This window comes from Argopecten irradians, chromosome 8 (assembly GCF_041381155.1).
Source record: "Argopecten irradians isolate NY chromosome 8, Ai_NY, whole genome shotgun sequence".
Classification (NCBI taxonomy): domain Eukaryota; kingdom Metazoa; phylum Mollusca; class Bivalvia; order Pectinida; family Pectinidae; genus Argopecten; species Argopecten irradians.
This window is the reverse complement of record NC_091141.1, coordinates 9,671,663-9,687,570: the sequence shown is the minus strand read 5'-3', so window position 1 is coordinate 9,687,570 and position 15,908 is coordinate 9,671,663. Positions and strand designations below refer to the sequence as shown.

General features: G+C 39.9%; 1 protein-coding gene across 14 annotated transcripts in view; it reads left to right on the top strand.

Moving 5' to 3' along the window:
- LOC138329296 (xin actin-binding repeat-containing protein 2-like) overlaps positions 1-15,908 on the top strand; it is a 141,151-nt gene that overhangs the window by 4,977 nt on the left and 120,266 nt on the right. Inside the window, exon 1 of one of the 14 annotated variants that reach the window (XM_069276176.1) lies at positions 6,126-6,270. The exons of the other annotated variants lie outside the window; for them this stretch is intronic. The gene's annotated coding sequence lies outside the window, so the exon portion shown is untranslated. Of the gene's footprint in view, positions 1-6,125; positions 6,271-15,908 lie in introns of those variants that run through there. 14 annotated transcript variants of the gene reach the window in all.

Genomic DNA, 15,908 nt, shown 5'->3' with positions numbered 1-15,908 from the left:
CCGAGTATCATGTCACCCATAATATCATAGGGCCCAGGACCTATCGGTTACCATGGTAACATGGCCCTGCTGTACAGATGTGGTAGTTTTCAGATTTGTTACTAAACCTGACAATATGGTGACTCAAGTTATGGAGAAAAGTTTTTTTTTTAAAGCATTCACTCAGGAGATACTGACATTTCAGAGCTGTCTGTTAGTGTCTTCCCTTTGAGGCAGATGTTGTAATACTTATGTCAGCCTGGACATTCATAATTTAAGACATATGTTACTGTTAAACAAAATATATGTAATTAGTTACAGATTATCAATTATAACGTTAACCCCCACTCCCAAACAATGAAGTTACTGGTGGGGGTGTGGGGGATGGGGGTATATTGGATTCAGATTTCTGTCTGTTTGTCGAACTGTAGACACATCAGTATAATGTTATAAGTTGGCTTCCTGGATGTCAGTTCTAGTTATATGTATTATATATATATCTATTATTACAAACATAATGGGTGCTGAACATGCTGCTAGGTTGAAGGTTTTGCTTCAGGTACTCTGACTGTCCTCTAGCTGCGACAACACATAGCAGTCTTTTCGTAACTTGTAAGGATCTAGAGTGGCTAATAAGGTAATAAATTAATGACACCACACTAAATAATTACATTGAAACACTTCGTTATTTAGGTATTCCGTGAGCTGTAATTCAAGTTTTCCATGAGCTGAACAATATATCTAGTAATTTAACAAAGTGCATTGCCAAGGGATATAATCCCATTCAATGTAGATCGACAAACCAATATATAGAAGTACAAATCTATTGCTGAGATGTGCAGTCCTTTGTCACATAATCGTATTTGTAATTTTATCACAGAAGGCGTAGGGTGTAACGACCATCAAGATTTTTTTTGCCAAGTCCAAATCGATCCCTTACTCATATGAACTTCATTGAAATGATGTGTGACAATAAGGCTGTGCATGCAAGGCCTCCCCATGAACAGGAAGACTTTTCCTCCAGACAAGTGTGTGTCTGTGTATACAATTTTCCCCAATATTTCTATTTTATCAATAGGTTTGGCTAGACACTATCCACGTAACATTGGCAACTGTCTGGTTCACATCCAAGAAATCAATAAGTGCTGAAGAAGCTCATCCCTCCCAACATGTTTTATGAAAAAGGACAAAATTTCGTGTTTAATGAGTTTTATTTTACCAGATCATTAAGTAATTTGTAACACATATAATGGTTTTGGATAAAGCTCTTTGTTAAAAGTTCTGTGAGAGCTAAAATCAATTTGGATCAGCACGGATTTAAAAGGGAAATCACTCTTGCATGTTTACATTTTATGCAATACAATGGATTTTCTATATTAATGTTTTATAATACATAAATGTCAACAACATTAAGCTTTTATTGCTGGCATAATCATGGTGCATTTATGATAAAAAATATTATTATGATAAAATCTCTAAATGGAGACTTTTTACAGATATGATAGTATACAGTTGTTTCATACCTTTTCAGTCAACAGTCAAAACTCTTTCCCTCGGTGTTGGGACCAACCCTATAAACTGTTTCGCTCTGCCTTTATCAAGTTTTCTATTTCTGTGATTAACTGTTTATGCCCCATCATGAAATGAGGAAAGAGGACATATTGTAACCCACAGTTGTACTTTCTGTCCTCTCTTGTCCCATGATATGCCCTGTCCAATCCTGTCCCCTTTTGTCTTATATAATTTCCTGTCCAATCCTGTCCCCTTTTGTCCCATATAATTTCCTGTCCAATCCTGTCCCCTTTTGTCCCATATATTTCCTGTCCAATCCTGTCCCCTTTTGTCTTATATAATTTCCTGTCCAATCCTGTCCCCTTTAGTCCCATATAATTTCCTGTCCAATCCTGTCCCCTTTTGTCCCATATTATTTCCTGTCCAATCCTGTCCCCTCTTGTTCCATAATATGTCCTGTCCAATCCTGTCCCCTTTTGTCCCATGATATGTCCTGTCCAATCCTGTCCCCTTTTGTCCCATATTATTTCCTGTCCAATCCTGTCCCCTCTTGTCCCATAATATGTCCTGTCCAATCCTGTCCCCTTTTGTCCCATATTATTTCCTGTCCAATCCTGTCCCCTCTTGTCCCATAGTATGTCCTGTCCAATCCTGTCCCCTTCTTGTCCAATCCTGCCCTTGTCCATGTATGTCCTGTCAAATCCTGTCCCCTTTTGTCCCATGGTATGTCCTGTCAAATCCTGTCCCCTTTTGTCCCATGGTATGTCCTGTCAAATCCTGTCCCCTTTTGTCCCATGGTATTTTCTGTCCAATACTGTCCCTTTTGTCCCATAGTATGTCCTGTCCAATCCAGTCTCCTTTGTCCCATAGTATGTCCCTGTCCAATCCTGTCCATTTCCTGCTGACCCATATTATTTCCTGTCCCCTCTTGTCCCATATTATGTCCTGTCTAATCCTGTCCCCTCTTGTTCCATAATATGTCCTGTCTAATCCTGTCCCCTCTTGTCCCATATTATGTCCTGTCCAATCCTGTCCCTTGTCCTCTCCTGTCATACCCCCCTTGTCCATAGTATGTCCTGTCAATCCTGTCCCCTCTTGTCCTGTAGTGTGTCCTGTCTAATCCTGTCCCCGCTTGTCCTGTAGTGTGTCCTGTCTAATCCTGTCCCCCTTGTCCTGTAGTGTGTCCTGTCTAATCCTGTCCCCGCTTGTCCTGTTGTGTCCTGTCAATCCTGTCCCCGCTTGTCCTGTAGTGTGTCCTGTCTAATCCTGTCCCCGCTTGTCCTGTAGTGTGTCCTGTCTAATCCTGTCCCCCTTGTCCTGTTCTTCTATCCTGTCCCCCTTGTCCTGTAGTTGTCCTGTCAATCCTGTCCCCGTTGTCCTGTAGTGTGTCCTGTCTAATCCTGTCCCCGCTTGTCCTGTAGTGTGTCCTGTCTAATCCTGTCCCCGCTTGTCCTGTAGTGTGTCCTGTCTAATCCTGTCCCCGCTTGTCCTGTAGTGTGTCCTGTCTAATCCTGTCCCCGCTTGTCCTGTAGTGTGTCCTGTCTAATCCTGTCCCCGCTTGTCCTGTAGTGTGTCCTGTCTAATCCTGTCCCCGCTTGTCCTGTAGTGTGTCCTGTCTAATCCTGTCCCCGCTTGTCCTGTAGTGTGTCCTGTCTAATCCTGTCCCCGCTTGTCCTGTAGTGTGTCCTGTCTAATCCTGTCCCCGCTTGTCCTGTAGTGTGTCCTGTCTAATCCTGTCCCCGCTTGTCCTGTAGTGTGTCCTGTCTAATCCTGTCCCCGCTTGTCCTGTAGTGTGTCCTGTCTAATCCTGTCCCCGCTTGTCCTGTAGTGTGTCCTGTCTAATCCTGTCCCCGCTTGTCCTGTAGTGTGTCCTGTCTAATCCTGTCCCCGCTTGTCCTGTAGTGTGTCCTGTCTAATCCTGTCTCCGCTTGTCCTGTAGTATGTCCTGTCTAATCCTGTCCCCGCTTGTCCTGTAGTGTGTCCTGTCTAATCCTGTCCCCGCTTGTCCTGTAGTGTGTCCTGTCTAATCCTGTCCCCGCTTGTCCTGTAGTGTGTCCTGTCTAATCCTGTCCCCGCTTGTCCTGTAGTGTGTCCTGTCTAATCCTGTCCCCACTTGTCCTGTAGTGTGTCCTGTCTAATCCTGTCCCCGCTTGTCCTGTAGTGTGTCCTGTCTAATCCTGTCCCCGCTTGTCCTGTAGTGTGTCCTGTCTAATCCTGTCCCCACTTGTCCTGTAGTGTGTCCTGTCTAATCCTGTCCCCGCTTGTCCTGTAGTGTGTCCTGTCTAATCCTGTCCCCTTGTCCTGTAGTTGTCCTGTCTAATCCTGTCCCCCTTGTCCTGTAGTGTGTCCTGTCTAATCCTGTCCCCCTTGTCCTGTAGTGTGTCCTGTCTAATCCTGTCCCCGCTTGTCCTGTAGTGTGTCCTGTCTAATCCTGTCCCCTTTTGTCCTGTAGTGTGTCCTGTCTAATCCTGTCCCCGCTTGTCCTGTAGTGTGTCCTGTCTAATCCTGTCCCCGCTTGTCCTGTAGTGTGTCCTGTCCAATCCTGTCCCCGCTTGTCCTGTAGTGTGTCCTGTCTAATCCTGTCCCCGCTTGTCCTGTAGTGTGTCCTGTCTAATCCTGTCCCCGCTTGTCCTGTAGTGTGTCCTGTCCAATCCTGTCCCCGCTTGTCCTGTAGTGTGTACTGTCTAATCCTGTCCCCACTTGTCCTGTAGTGTGTCCTGTCTAATCCTGTCCCCGCTTGTCCTGTAGTATGTCCTGTCTAATCCTGTCCCCACTTGTCCTGTAGTGTGTCCTGTCTAATCCTGTCCCCGCTTGTCCTGTAGTGTGTCCTGTCTAATCCTGTCCCCACTTGTCCTGTAGTGTGTCCTGTCCAATCCTGTCCCCGCTTGTCCTGTAGTGTGTCCTGTCCAATCACTTTCCATCCTGTCCCAACGTCAAGCTTTCATTTATAGAGGTATAGGCTTTTAACTTACGTATAAGGACATTTCTTGTCATGAAATAATTGATAGAAAGGGACTTATTACCTTGTTTTAAGGCCTAGACCATCATTTAGAGCTGATGTCATGAAATTGGAGGTGTTTTAAATCTGGCCAGATAGTCTGATCATTGAAGAAATACAAATCTGATATGGTGATATGTCGAGACATCTTCAAAATGGGTTAGAAGTTTGTTTGATGATATACTGTACATTGTTGTAACAAATTAATGACTTGTGTAATATATACAATTACCACAACTATGTACTTTGTGTGGGGATTAGAATTTCTGGAATCTCTGGAATGCTGTAGTGAAATATTTTACACTTGTATATCTTGTTAAAATTTGTGGATGTTTTAAGTGTTTACCGCCGAAAAGTAAAGCCTCTGCATGATAGAGATCTTGGCTACCTAAAGTTTTATAGTATGTTTTCAGGTGCTTTGTGGTTTAACGTGCATACCTTCGTTACTAGATATAAGGTAATCCGTGTTAACAAGAGATCATAGGGATGTTCAAAGTTTGTCACAACTGAATAAATACACAATGATAATAAAAAAATGATATATAGAGCGACAAGAAAAAAGTCACCTTTACCCTATCTTAATTACACATCTTGTTAGTTCTTTTATCAAGTCGGAAACCATTTGTTTACAAATTGTCTAAACTACATTATATGGGTAAGAAAGATTGAAAAAACCTAAACACTTTATTTGACATCACTTGTCAAGTCAAACTTACTTTGATTGCCCAGGGAGAATGTAAGAACAAGAGGGGCTATATTATCACAAAACCCATCCTAGGGGACCTGAACTTTTCCACCAATGATGTCCATGTTGGTGAGAATCAAACCCCTGCCAGTTAGGTGAAAGGCTAGACCATGCAACCATTCAATAAATGTTAAGAGGCATGCTATTAATGATGTGGTACATTATACTATGTTAGGTACGTAACCTCCTAAATAGGCTGACATGCAGTTAGGACATGTATAATGATATGATTATGTGATGGAGCATGTGAACAACCTTAAATGTTTTAATGTCACAGTATATAGGTATACATTGTACCAGGTAACCTGATGTAGTCTTTAGATAATGATGCCACAATGATTTTTTATTTTATAGATTAAATAGCTTACGATGGGCTTGTGTTATTAAAGCTGAAATGATTTATATAGCCTTTGGTCTTATATACACAGGGTATTGTATTGAGATTGACCATTTTGGACCTTAAAAAAGTAGTCTTATCAAGCAGGTAGTCTTTATATAGAGGTGGTCTTTATACAGAGGTGGTCTTTATACAGAGGTGGTATCTATGGCAGATTTTATTTATAGCAGTATAAAAAGGAATACATGTGTTATTAAATCTTGAAATTTACAGCGACTATTCTTGATGGAAATGTACCAAACATGCAATAAAGAACAGGCTGAGTATGCAGGCCTTTCAGGCCTTTTTTATAATCAATATTTAGTAACAACAATACTAGTTGTATTAATCAAGTATTTGGTTGATAGAATCTCTGCTGTTTATAAGTTCATGTTATCATTGGTGGCTGTCAAAAGTTTATTGAGATACCTGTAGTGTATTGTCTAGTTATCTCCCATACCTGAGATAATGCTGAGCTAATGTGCTATCTGTGGGTGCTCGTTTATCTACCTGTACTTACCTGGGGTAGACACCTGGCCGAGGGGAGGATATAACACCTACCGGGCCACCGACATTTTGAATGATTTAATGACTCAGAGAGAAAGATGTATGTAAACTAGCTCTGATACAGGATTTAATTATATCTGACTGTCCTGACAGGTAAGATAAACACTTTTACTTATGTTGTTAATCCACAGATATATCATGAATGAAGCAGGATACTTCATATAACCAATGCTAAGTATAGTGGGAGGATGAGTATTGACAGATAGGGACATCACAGACATTTTAAAGGATTAAATGACACATTACATGGGTTCTGTAAGGTAGAATGAAGTTATGCTCATTAGAAGCATTAATTAAGTTTCCTTTCAGAAAGAAATGAGAAAGAAAATGAAGAAAAAAAATTGCCAGTGAATGCAAAATGTAGATATGTAATTTGAACCAGGAAATGGTACTCAAACATCATTCATTTTGTGATATGATGATTTGATTTATTTTTTGAAGTTCATAATTGATATTGATGGTTTAGAGTACAATATACCTGCACTTTAATCCTCATCCAGTCACCTGTAATATCTTGTGTGTCACTTTCCATTTATCTCTGCAGGTGTGCTGGTGTTTTGTTCATCTAGACAATTACAAGTTTTAGGAAGTGATACAATGTGCCTTGATTATAAAATTTACCTAAAATTACCTAAGTCTGATTTCCTTTGGTAAGTCACTGTGATGTCCAGTTGTCCAAAAACTAGTTCATATTCAAATGTTTGCTTGTCAACTCATCTCCATCTTAAACTTGTTATGACAACTTAGTCATCTCTTATGTATTGTCTTGCTATACATAACTTAGTCCATAACAAATCTTTATATGGGTGGATACAATCTTGATTTCCCTTATATGGGTGGTGACAACCTTGACTTTCCTGATATGGGTGGTGAATAACCTTGACTTTCCTTATATAGGTTGTGATAACCTTGACTTTCCTTATATGGGTGGTGACAACCTTGACTTTCCTTATATGGGTGGTGACAACCTTGACTTTCCTTATATGGGTGGTGACAACCTTGACTTTCCTGATATGGGTGGTGAATAACCTTGACTTTCCTTATATAGGTTGTGATAACCTTGACTTTCCTTATATAGGTTGTGATAACCTTGACTTTCCTTATATGAGTGGTGACCACCTTAACTTTCCATAGATGGGTGGTGACAACCTTGTCTTTCCTTATATGGGTGGTAAAAAGCCTTGACTTTCCTAATGTGGGTGGTGACAACCTTGACTTCCCTAATGTGGGTGGTGGCAATCCTGACTTCCCTTATATGGTTAGTGACAACCTTGACTTTCCTAATGTCGTTGGTGACAATCTTGACTTCCCTTATATGGGTGGTGACAACCTTGACTTTCCCTAATATGGTTGGTGACAACCTTGACTTCCCTAATATGGGTGGTGACAACCTTGTTTTTCCTTATATGGGTGGTGACAACCTTGACTTTCCTTATATGGGTGGTGACAACCTTGACTTTCCTAATGTGGTTGGTGACAATCTTGACTTCCCTTATATGGGTGGTGACAAGCTTGACTTTCCTTGTATGGGTGGTGACAAGCTTGACTTTCCTTATATCGGTGGTAAAAAGCCTTGACTTTCCTAATGTGGGTGGTGACAACCTTGACTTTCCTTAATATGGGTGGTGAATAACCTTGACTTTCATTATAAGGGTGGTGGATAATATTGACTTACCTTATAAGGGTGGTGACAACTTTGAATTTCCTTATATGGTTTGTGACAACCTTGACTTTCCTTATATGGGTGGTGACAACCTTGACTTTCCTTATATGGTTGGTCACAATCTTGACTTCCCTTATATGGGTGGTGACAAGCTTGACTTTCCTTGTATGGGTGGTGACAAGCTTGACTTTCCTTATATCGGTGGTAAAAAGCCTTGACTTTCCTAATGTGGGTGGTGACAACCTTGACTTTCCCTAATATGGGTGGTGACAACCTTGACTTTCCTTATATGGATGGTGACAACCTTGACTTCCCTAATATGGGTGCCGAATAACCTTGACTTTCATTATATGGATGGTGACAACCTTGACTTTCTTTATATGGGTTGTGATAACCTTGAATTTCCTTATATGGGTGATGACAACCTTAACTTTCCTTATATGGGTGGTGACAACCTTGACTTTCCTTATGTGGGTGGTTACAACCGTGACCTTTCTTATATAGGTAGTGACAAGCTTGACTTTCCTTATATGGGTGGTGACAACCTTGACTTTCCTTATATGGGTGGTGGATAATCTTGACTTCCCTTATAAGGGTGGTGACAACCTTGAATTTCCTTATATGGGTGGTGTCAACCTTGACTTTCCCTAATATGGGTGTAGACAAACTTGACTTTCCTTATATGTTTGGTGACAACCTTGACTTTCCTTGTATAGGTTGTGATAACCTTGACTTTCCTTATATGGGTGATGACAACCTAACTTTCCTTATATGGGTGGTGACAACCTTGACTTTCCTTATATGGGTTGTAATAAGCCTTGACTTTCCTAATGTGGGTGGTGACAACCTTGACTTCCCTAATATGGGTGGTGGCAATCTTGACTTCCCTTATATGGGTGGTGACAACCTTGACTTTCCTTATATGGTTGGTGACAACCTTGACTTTCCTTATATGGATGGTGATAACCTTGACCTTTCTTATATGGGTAGTGACAAGCTTGACTTTCCTTATATGGGTGGTGACAACCTTGACCTTCCTTATATGGGTGGTGGATAATATTGACTTCCCTTATAAGGGTGGTGACAACCTTGAATTTCCTTATATGGTTTGTGACAACCTTAACTTTCCTTATATGGGTGGTGAAAAACAATTTCTTCTTGTTATATACAAATTAATGGGTTCAGAGATCTGACTTTCGACCAATAGCAATAATCCTTGGGTAATTATGCCAATTCATTTTGCCCAAATAAAAGAATGGCCTCCATCTGTACTAAAATAAACCTTTACCAGACTGCCTTAGATAAGCCAAATTGATTCAGAAATTTGAAAGAAAACAAATGCAGGTTAATGATGGAATTGGTTAGAATAACTTGTATGAAGTTTTGACCAAAGTCATTCTCAAAGCATGAACATTGGAATTGTGTGTGGTTGCTGGATGTGGTTAGATTCCAGATGATTTCAAGTGTTACAAAAATCTCCAATCATTTATTGTCAACAATTTGTTAATTTCATCCCTAAAGACTCCTTTGAACTCTTTGAATTCTAAGGATAGAACAGCTCATTATGAAATTTCAAGGGAAATGTCTGATGAAGGGAAGTAACACATATGGCAGTGGCTGTTGATTAGCTAGCTCGAGTTACATATATATCAACTATGATTTAACTTTATAATTTGAAAAAGGCTCTTCATCAAAGTCTGCAAGAATTTTTTTTAACTTCTATCCATCTCCCTCTAAATGTTTCTGTAGCATAAATTAAACCTTAACCCCAAAAGTTAAAATGACATGACAGCTTGACAGATCCTTTAATCTGAGATAATTAAGTTTATCAGCCCTTAATGACTCAAAGGGTTTGTTTGTTGACATGCCGACAGGTACCTGCAGGTTTGGGAGTCTGGAGGTCTCAGCCAATCCTGCAATGGTGAGTCATGGGTGGGTTTTGTTGAATCATGCTATTCTTTAAGTTCGTAAAGCTTTTTAAAGACTTTGATTTTGGTGCGGTGAATTGGAAGCAAAAATGTTTTAATAAGAACGTGTAGTTTGTCATGTTCTTACTTCACAGTCTTATATGGTTCTCACAGAACTGAATCCATTGATGTCATATCCTGGTATAAACATTCGTGTCATATCCTGGTATAAACATTCGTGTGAACAATAACATTCTATCTGGAATGTCGTTAGAAACACTAGATCCACACTGGAATGTCTTTTGAGCCTATTTGAAGCCAGATTGCTTGCTTTTAATTATATTTATCGCCTGTCAGCTTCTTCTCACCAAAAATTATCAAAATCAAGAGTTCAGTAGCTCACTCGCTATCTTTTTTCAGGGGTAATGAAAATGTTTCACGAAAATTCCATATCACAGACAGGGTAGCACAGCATCTTGATTTGGTACATAGTTCTGATAAAGGGGATGAGGAGTGAGTACATCAAGCCATTAAATCTTCAGTAGCCATTATAAAAATGCACACGAATATTTCAAACTGCTTGACCTTCGCAAACACATCCTTAAGTTAAATATCACCAAACTGTGAAGTCATGTTATGAACACTTGCTTTTTTTTCTGGTGTAGAAACTATTTTTAGGTCATCTGACCCGAAGGGTCAGGATGACCTATGGTCGTCATGTTTCGTCCGTTGTTGTCCGCCATGCGCCGTGCGCCATGCGTTAACTTTTCACATTTTGAACTTCTTCTCTAGTTCTACAAGTGCGATTTGGCTGAAACTTGCATGACATGATCCTGACATGGTCCTGACAAAGTGTTTTTATTTTTCGGGTCGATCCGAAAATCCAAGATCCGAAAATCCAAGATGGCCGCCACAGCCGCCATCTTGAAAACACATTTTGAACTTCTTCCCAAGTTCTACCGGTGCGATTTGGCTGAAACTTGCATGAAATGATCCTGACATGGTCCTGACAAAGTGTTGTTATTTTTCGGGTCGATATGAAATCGAAGATGGCTACCATGACACTATATTTAATTAATTTTCTACATGTTAAGGCCCTTGGGCCTCTTGTTTGAAATAAAATTTGTTGAAAGAAATTGAAAATGATCCTGACATGGTCCTTACAAAGTGACACCATATAAAATTAATTTTACTATTGCCAAGGTAGTCAGATGACCGTTAAGGCCTTTTGGGCCTCTTGTTTCAATTTTTATACAGAATCATTTTAATGTGATAAAAGTTTTGCTAGTACTGTAAAATAATATTTTTTTCATCTATCTTCATATATGTTACTAACAAAGTTTTGCAACAAATTCCATGATCGGTATAATAGCAAAAATTTCAGTCCTATGAAAACAATAGGCTGTTATCCCTGAAATATGAATGACAAATGCATTTGATAGTTATTAATTTTAGCCTTATCAATGTGTACTTTTCCTCAATTACCATGAAAACCAAACAATATATATTTATGTCTAAATGTATGCAGTATTTAATGAATCCGGTGAAGGAGTTCAGATACTATTGACGTAGTATTTAATGAATCTGGCGAAGGAGTTCAGATACTATTGACGTAGTATTTAATGAATCCGGTGAAGGAGTTCAGATACTATTGACGTAGTATTTAATGAATCCGGTGAAGGAGTTCAGATACTATTGACGTAGTATTTAATGAATCTGGCGAAGGAGTTCAGATACTATTGACGTAGTATTTAATGAATCCGGTGAAGGAGTTCAGATACTATTGACGTAGTATTTAATGAATCCGGTGAAGGAGTTCAGATACTATTGACGTAGTATTTAATGAATCTGGCGAAGGAGTTCATATACTATTGACGGTAGGACAATATTGCTGGTATATATAATAATAAAAGTGACCTCTGTCATAGGACAATGTTGCTGATATATATATAATAATGAAAGTGACCTCTGTCACCTTGACCTTGGGACTTACAAACAAACAGGAATATCAGTCAGTGTCATAGGCTTGTGTTACTGCTACTTCAGTATAAGTACCACTTCAGTGTGTTTATTGGGAGTCAAGAGGAGGGGGACTAGTCAACAAAATTTGTATCATCAGATTCTATACAATACATGCATCAGCACATTCCTGGCTTCGTTTTCTCAAAACAAACTAAGTAAAAAAAATGTACCAAAGTTTCATAAAGATGACTGAAGTCTGTGCTTTTTGTTTCCATGTAGAAATCAGAGCCAGGATATTTAACAAAATAATGTGCAATAATTGATGGAAAAATGCAATATACCAGTCTTGTATTCAGTACATTCATCTATGCGAGGTCGCTTTAAAAATGTTTTCATGGCCCTTGTTTTGACTCTGACCTCATCACTTTAACCCAGACTCTTGTGTAGCTAATTCACAACATTTACATTATACGGTGACTAAATGTGTTTGACCGAGTTTTTCCCTTTGCCGTTTGCTCGTTTGCCTGGGTGTTTTACAAATAGCTAAAAATAAAAACATTAAGGTCTTTAATTACTCCGACTGCTAATGCTTCCCAATCTCATGTTAACGGTAACTTACTTAAGGAAAACAGATGTTTGTGAAATAAAGTTAATGATTCCGTTAGAGAACTTTACTATTTTGATCATGGAAAGTATTTTAATGAATGTTTTGGTAAATCACACTGAAACGGACACCAGAAAAAGATTTTAGAGGAGTAATGATAAAATGGATCTCAATTTACGGTTTCTACAGCTTCAGGACCTTACTCAAAGTCGTTTGACAGACGAGGCTGTCCTAGATGTCAGCATGTCTCTAGGAAGTTTGGGTGGAACTCTTTGACAGAATTTAAGATACTGTAGTTTATTTGGTTCCTTTAAACAGTCATCCCATCAGATCTCCCAGCATGAGTGTGTTTAATAGATGATTTAGAGCATGAAACCTAACTTACCAACTGTGACTGACACAGAAAGTTACATAACATCTCCAGCTATTGTCTTCACTTGTATAATGCAATCATAACATTGACTATGGTTCCTAATATCTTTTATCTCTATCGGTCATATTTACACATACCTTATTCGCCCCCAGTAAGTGCCCCCATCCCTACATGTGCCCCTCCCCCTGTTTAGGGCACCTGAGACAAAGTCTCAAGTGACCTATTCTAATCGCCTTTTGTCCGTCGTCGTGCGTCGTCCGTCGTCCGTCGTATGTCCGTAAACAATTTACATTTTCGACTTCTTCTCCAAAACTGCTGAAGCAATTTCAATGAAATTTTGCACAAACCTTCTAAGGCATAAGGCCAATCAAAATTGTGAATTATATGGTCCCCACCCCCCAGGGAGCTATGGGAGGGGCCAAAAGGGGTAAAATTGACTAAAATTTCAAAAATCATCTTCTCCACTCACAGATGTGATGGAATTAAATACTCTTCATAGATAGAAAGGTCCTAAGGACCTTTACAAAAATTGTGAATTATATGACCCTGGGGTCTCAGGTTTCCCCCTGGGGAGGGGGTTAAGTTTACTATAGTTTATATAAGGAAAACACATTTTTGAGTATTATTTGATCATTTGTAATAGGAAATGAGTCAAATATTGTCAGAATTATCAGTATGAGATGGTCATTGAATCCTATTAACCAATTTTCCATGACTGACCCCCAGGGGCCTTAGGGACGGGGTCAAAAGGGGTCAAATAGGCTATAACTTCAAAAATCTTCTTCTGAAATTCTGGAAATGGTAGAATCACATACTTTTCATAGATGAAAAGGTCTTGAGGTCCTTTACAAAAATTGTGAATTATATGACCCTGGGGTTTTACGTTTCCCCCTGGGGAGGGGGTCAAGTTTACTATAGTTTATACAGGGAAAACACATTTATGAACATTTTTTGCTCAATTTTTATAGGAAGTGAGTCAAACTTGTTTAGAATTATTAGCCTGAAATAACATTTTAATATCATATTTATATTGGTCCTGGTCAACCCCCTAGGGGCAGAGGGGCGGGGCCAAAAGGGGCAAATAAGCTAAAACTTTAAAAATCTTCTTCTTAAAAACTAGAAATGGTAGAATCAAATACTCATCACAGATGGACAGGTCTTAAGGTGTTTTATGAATATTGTGAATTATATGACCCTTGGGTCTCAGGTTTCCCCTGGGGAGGTGGTTAAGTTTACTGTAGTTTATATAGGGAAAACACATTTTTGAGCATTGTTTACCAGTAGTCTTTATAATAGAAAATTAGTCAATTGTAGTCAGAATTATCCCAATGTGATGGCCATTGAATCTTATTACAACATTTTCTATGACTGATCCCCAGGGGCCTTAGGGGTGGGGCCAAAACGGGTCAAATAGGCTAAAACTTCAAAAATCTTCTGAAATTCTGGAACCGGTAGAATCAAATACTCTGCATAGATGGAAAGGTCTTAAAGTCCTTTACAAAAATTGTGAATAACATGACCCTGGGGTCTCATGTTTCCCTCTGGAGAGGGGGTCAAGTTTACATTAGTTTATACAGGGAAAACACATTTATGAACATTATTTGCCTATTTTTCATAGGAAATTAGTCAAACTGGGTTAGAATTATTAGTCTGAAATAGCATTTTAACATCATATCCATATTGGTCATGGGGCCAAAATGGGTCAAAATGGATAACCGACCCCCAAATTGGGGCCAGAGGAGCGGAGCCAAAAAGGGGTCAAAATCCCTATAAGCTCCCCCTTATTTGCTTCAATTTTTGAGCGCCCTGATTATGGTATTTAAATATAGACAATAGCATATATTTATACTATTAGCTCCCAATGTGCTTAAAAGTAACCGGGATGGACAAAGGGACCAAGTTCAGACCTGGGTGGTTGGAGCAGCTGGTGGCTACCTTATTGAAGGATACATACAGAAGGTTATCTCAACCAATCAGGATAAAACTAAACTCAAGGGTTTTTAGGTCATCTGACCCAAAGGGTCAGGATGACCTATAGTCATCATGTTTCGTCCGTCGTCGTGCGCCGTCCGCCGTGCGCCGTCCACCGTGCGCCGTGCGCCGTCCGCCGTGCGTTAACTTTTCACATTTTGAACTTCTTCTCAAGTTTGACCAGTGGGATTGAGCTGAAACTTACCTGAAATGATCCTGAGATGGTCCCGACAAAGTGTTGTTATTTTTCGGGTCGATCCGAAATCCAAGATGGCCGCCACAGCCGCCATCTTGAAAACACATTTTAAACTTCTTCTCAAGTTCTACCGGTGCGATTTGGCTGAAACTTGCATGAAATGATCCTGACATGGTCCCGACAAAGTGTTGTTATTTTTCGGGTCGATCCGAAATCCAAGATGGCCGCCACAGCCGCCATCTTGAAAACACATTTTGAACTTCTTCTCAAGTTCTACCGGTGCGATTTGGCTGAAACTTGCATGAAATGATCCTGACATGGTCCCGACAAAGTGTTGTTATTTTTTCGGGTCGATCCGAAATCCAAGATGGCGCCACAGCCGCCATCTTGAAAACACATTTTAAACTTCTTCTCAAGTTCTACCGGTGCGATTTGGCTGAAACTTGCATGAAATGATCCTGACATGGTCCCGACAAAGTGTTGTTATTTTTCGGGTCGATCCGAAATCCAAGATGGCCGCCACAGCCGCCATCTTGAAAACACATTTTAAACTTCTTCTCAAGTTCTACCGGTGCGATTTGGCTGAAACTTGCATGAAATGATCCTGACATGGTCCCGACAAAGTGTTGTTATTATTCGGGTCGATCCGAAATCCAAGATGGCCGCCACAGGCGCCATCTTGAAAACACATTTTGATTTTTCTCAAGTTCTACCAGTGCGATTTGGCTGAAACTTGCATGAAATGATCCTGACATGGTCCCGACAAAGTGTTGTTATTTTTCGGGTCGATCTGAAATCCAAGATGGCAGCCACAGTCTCCATCTTGAAAACACATTTTAAACTTCTTCTCAAGTTCTACCGGTGCAATTTCGCTGAAACTTGCATGAAATGATCCTGACATGGTCCAGACAAAGTGTTGTTATTTTTCGGGTCGATCCGAAATCCAAGATGGCCGCCACAGGCGCCATCTTGAAAACACATTTTGAACTTCTTCTCAAGTTCTACCGGTGCGATTTGGCTGAAACTTGCATGAAATGATCCTGACATGGTCCCGA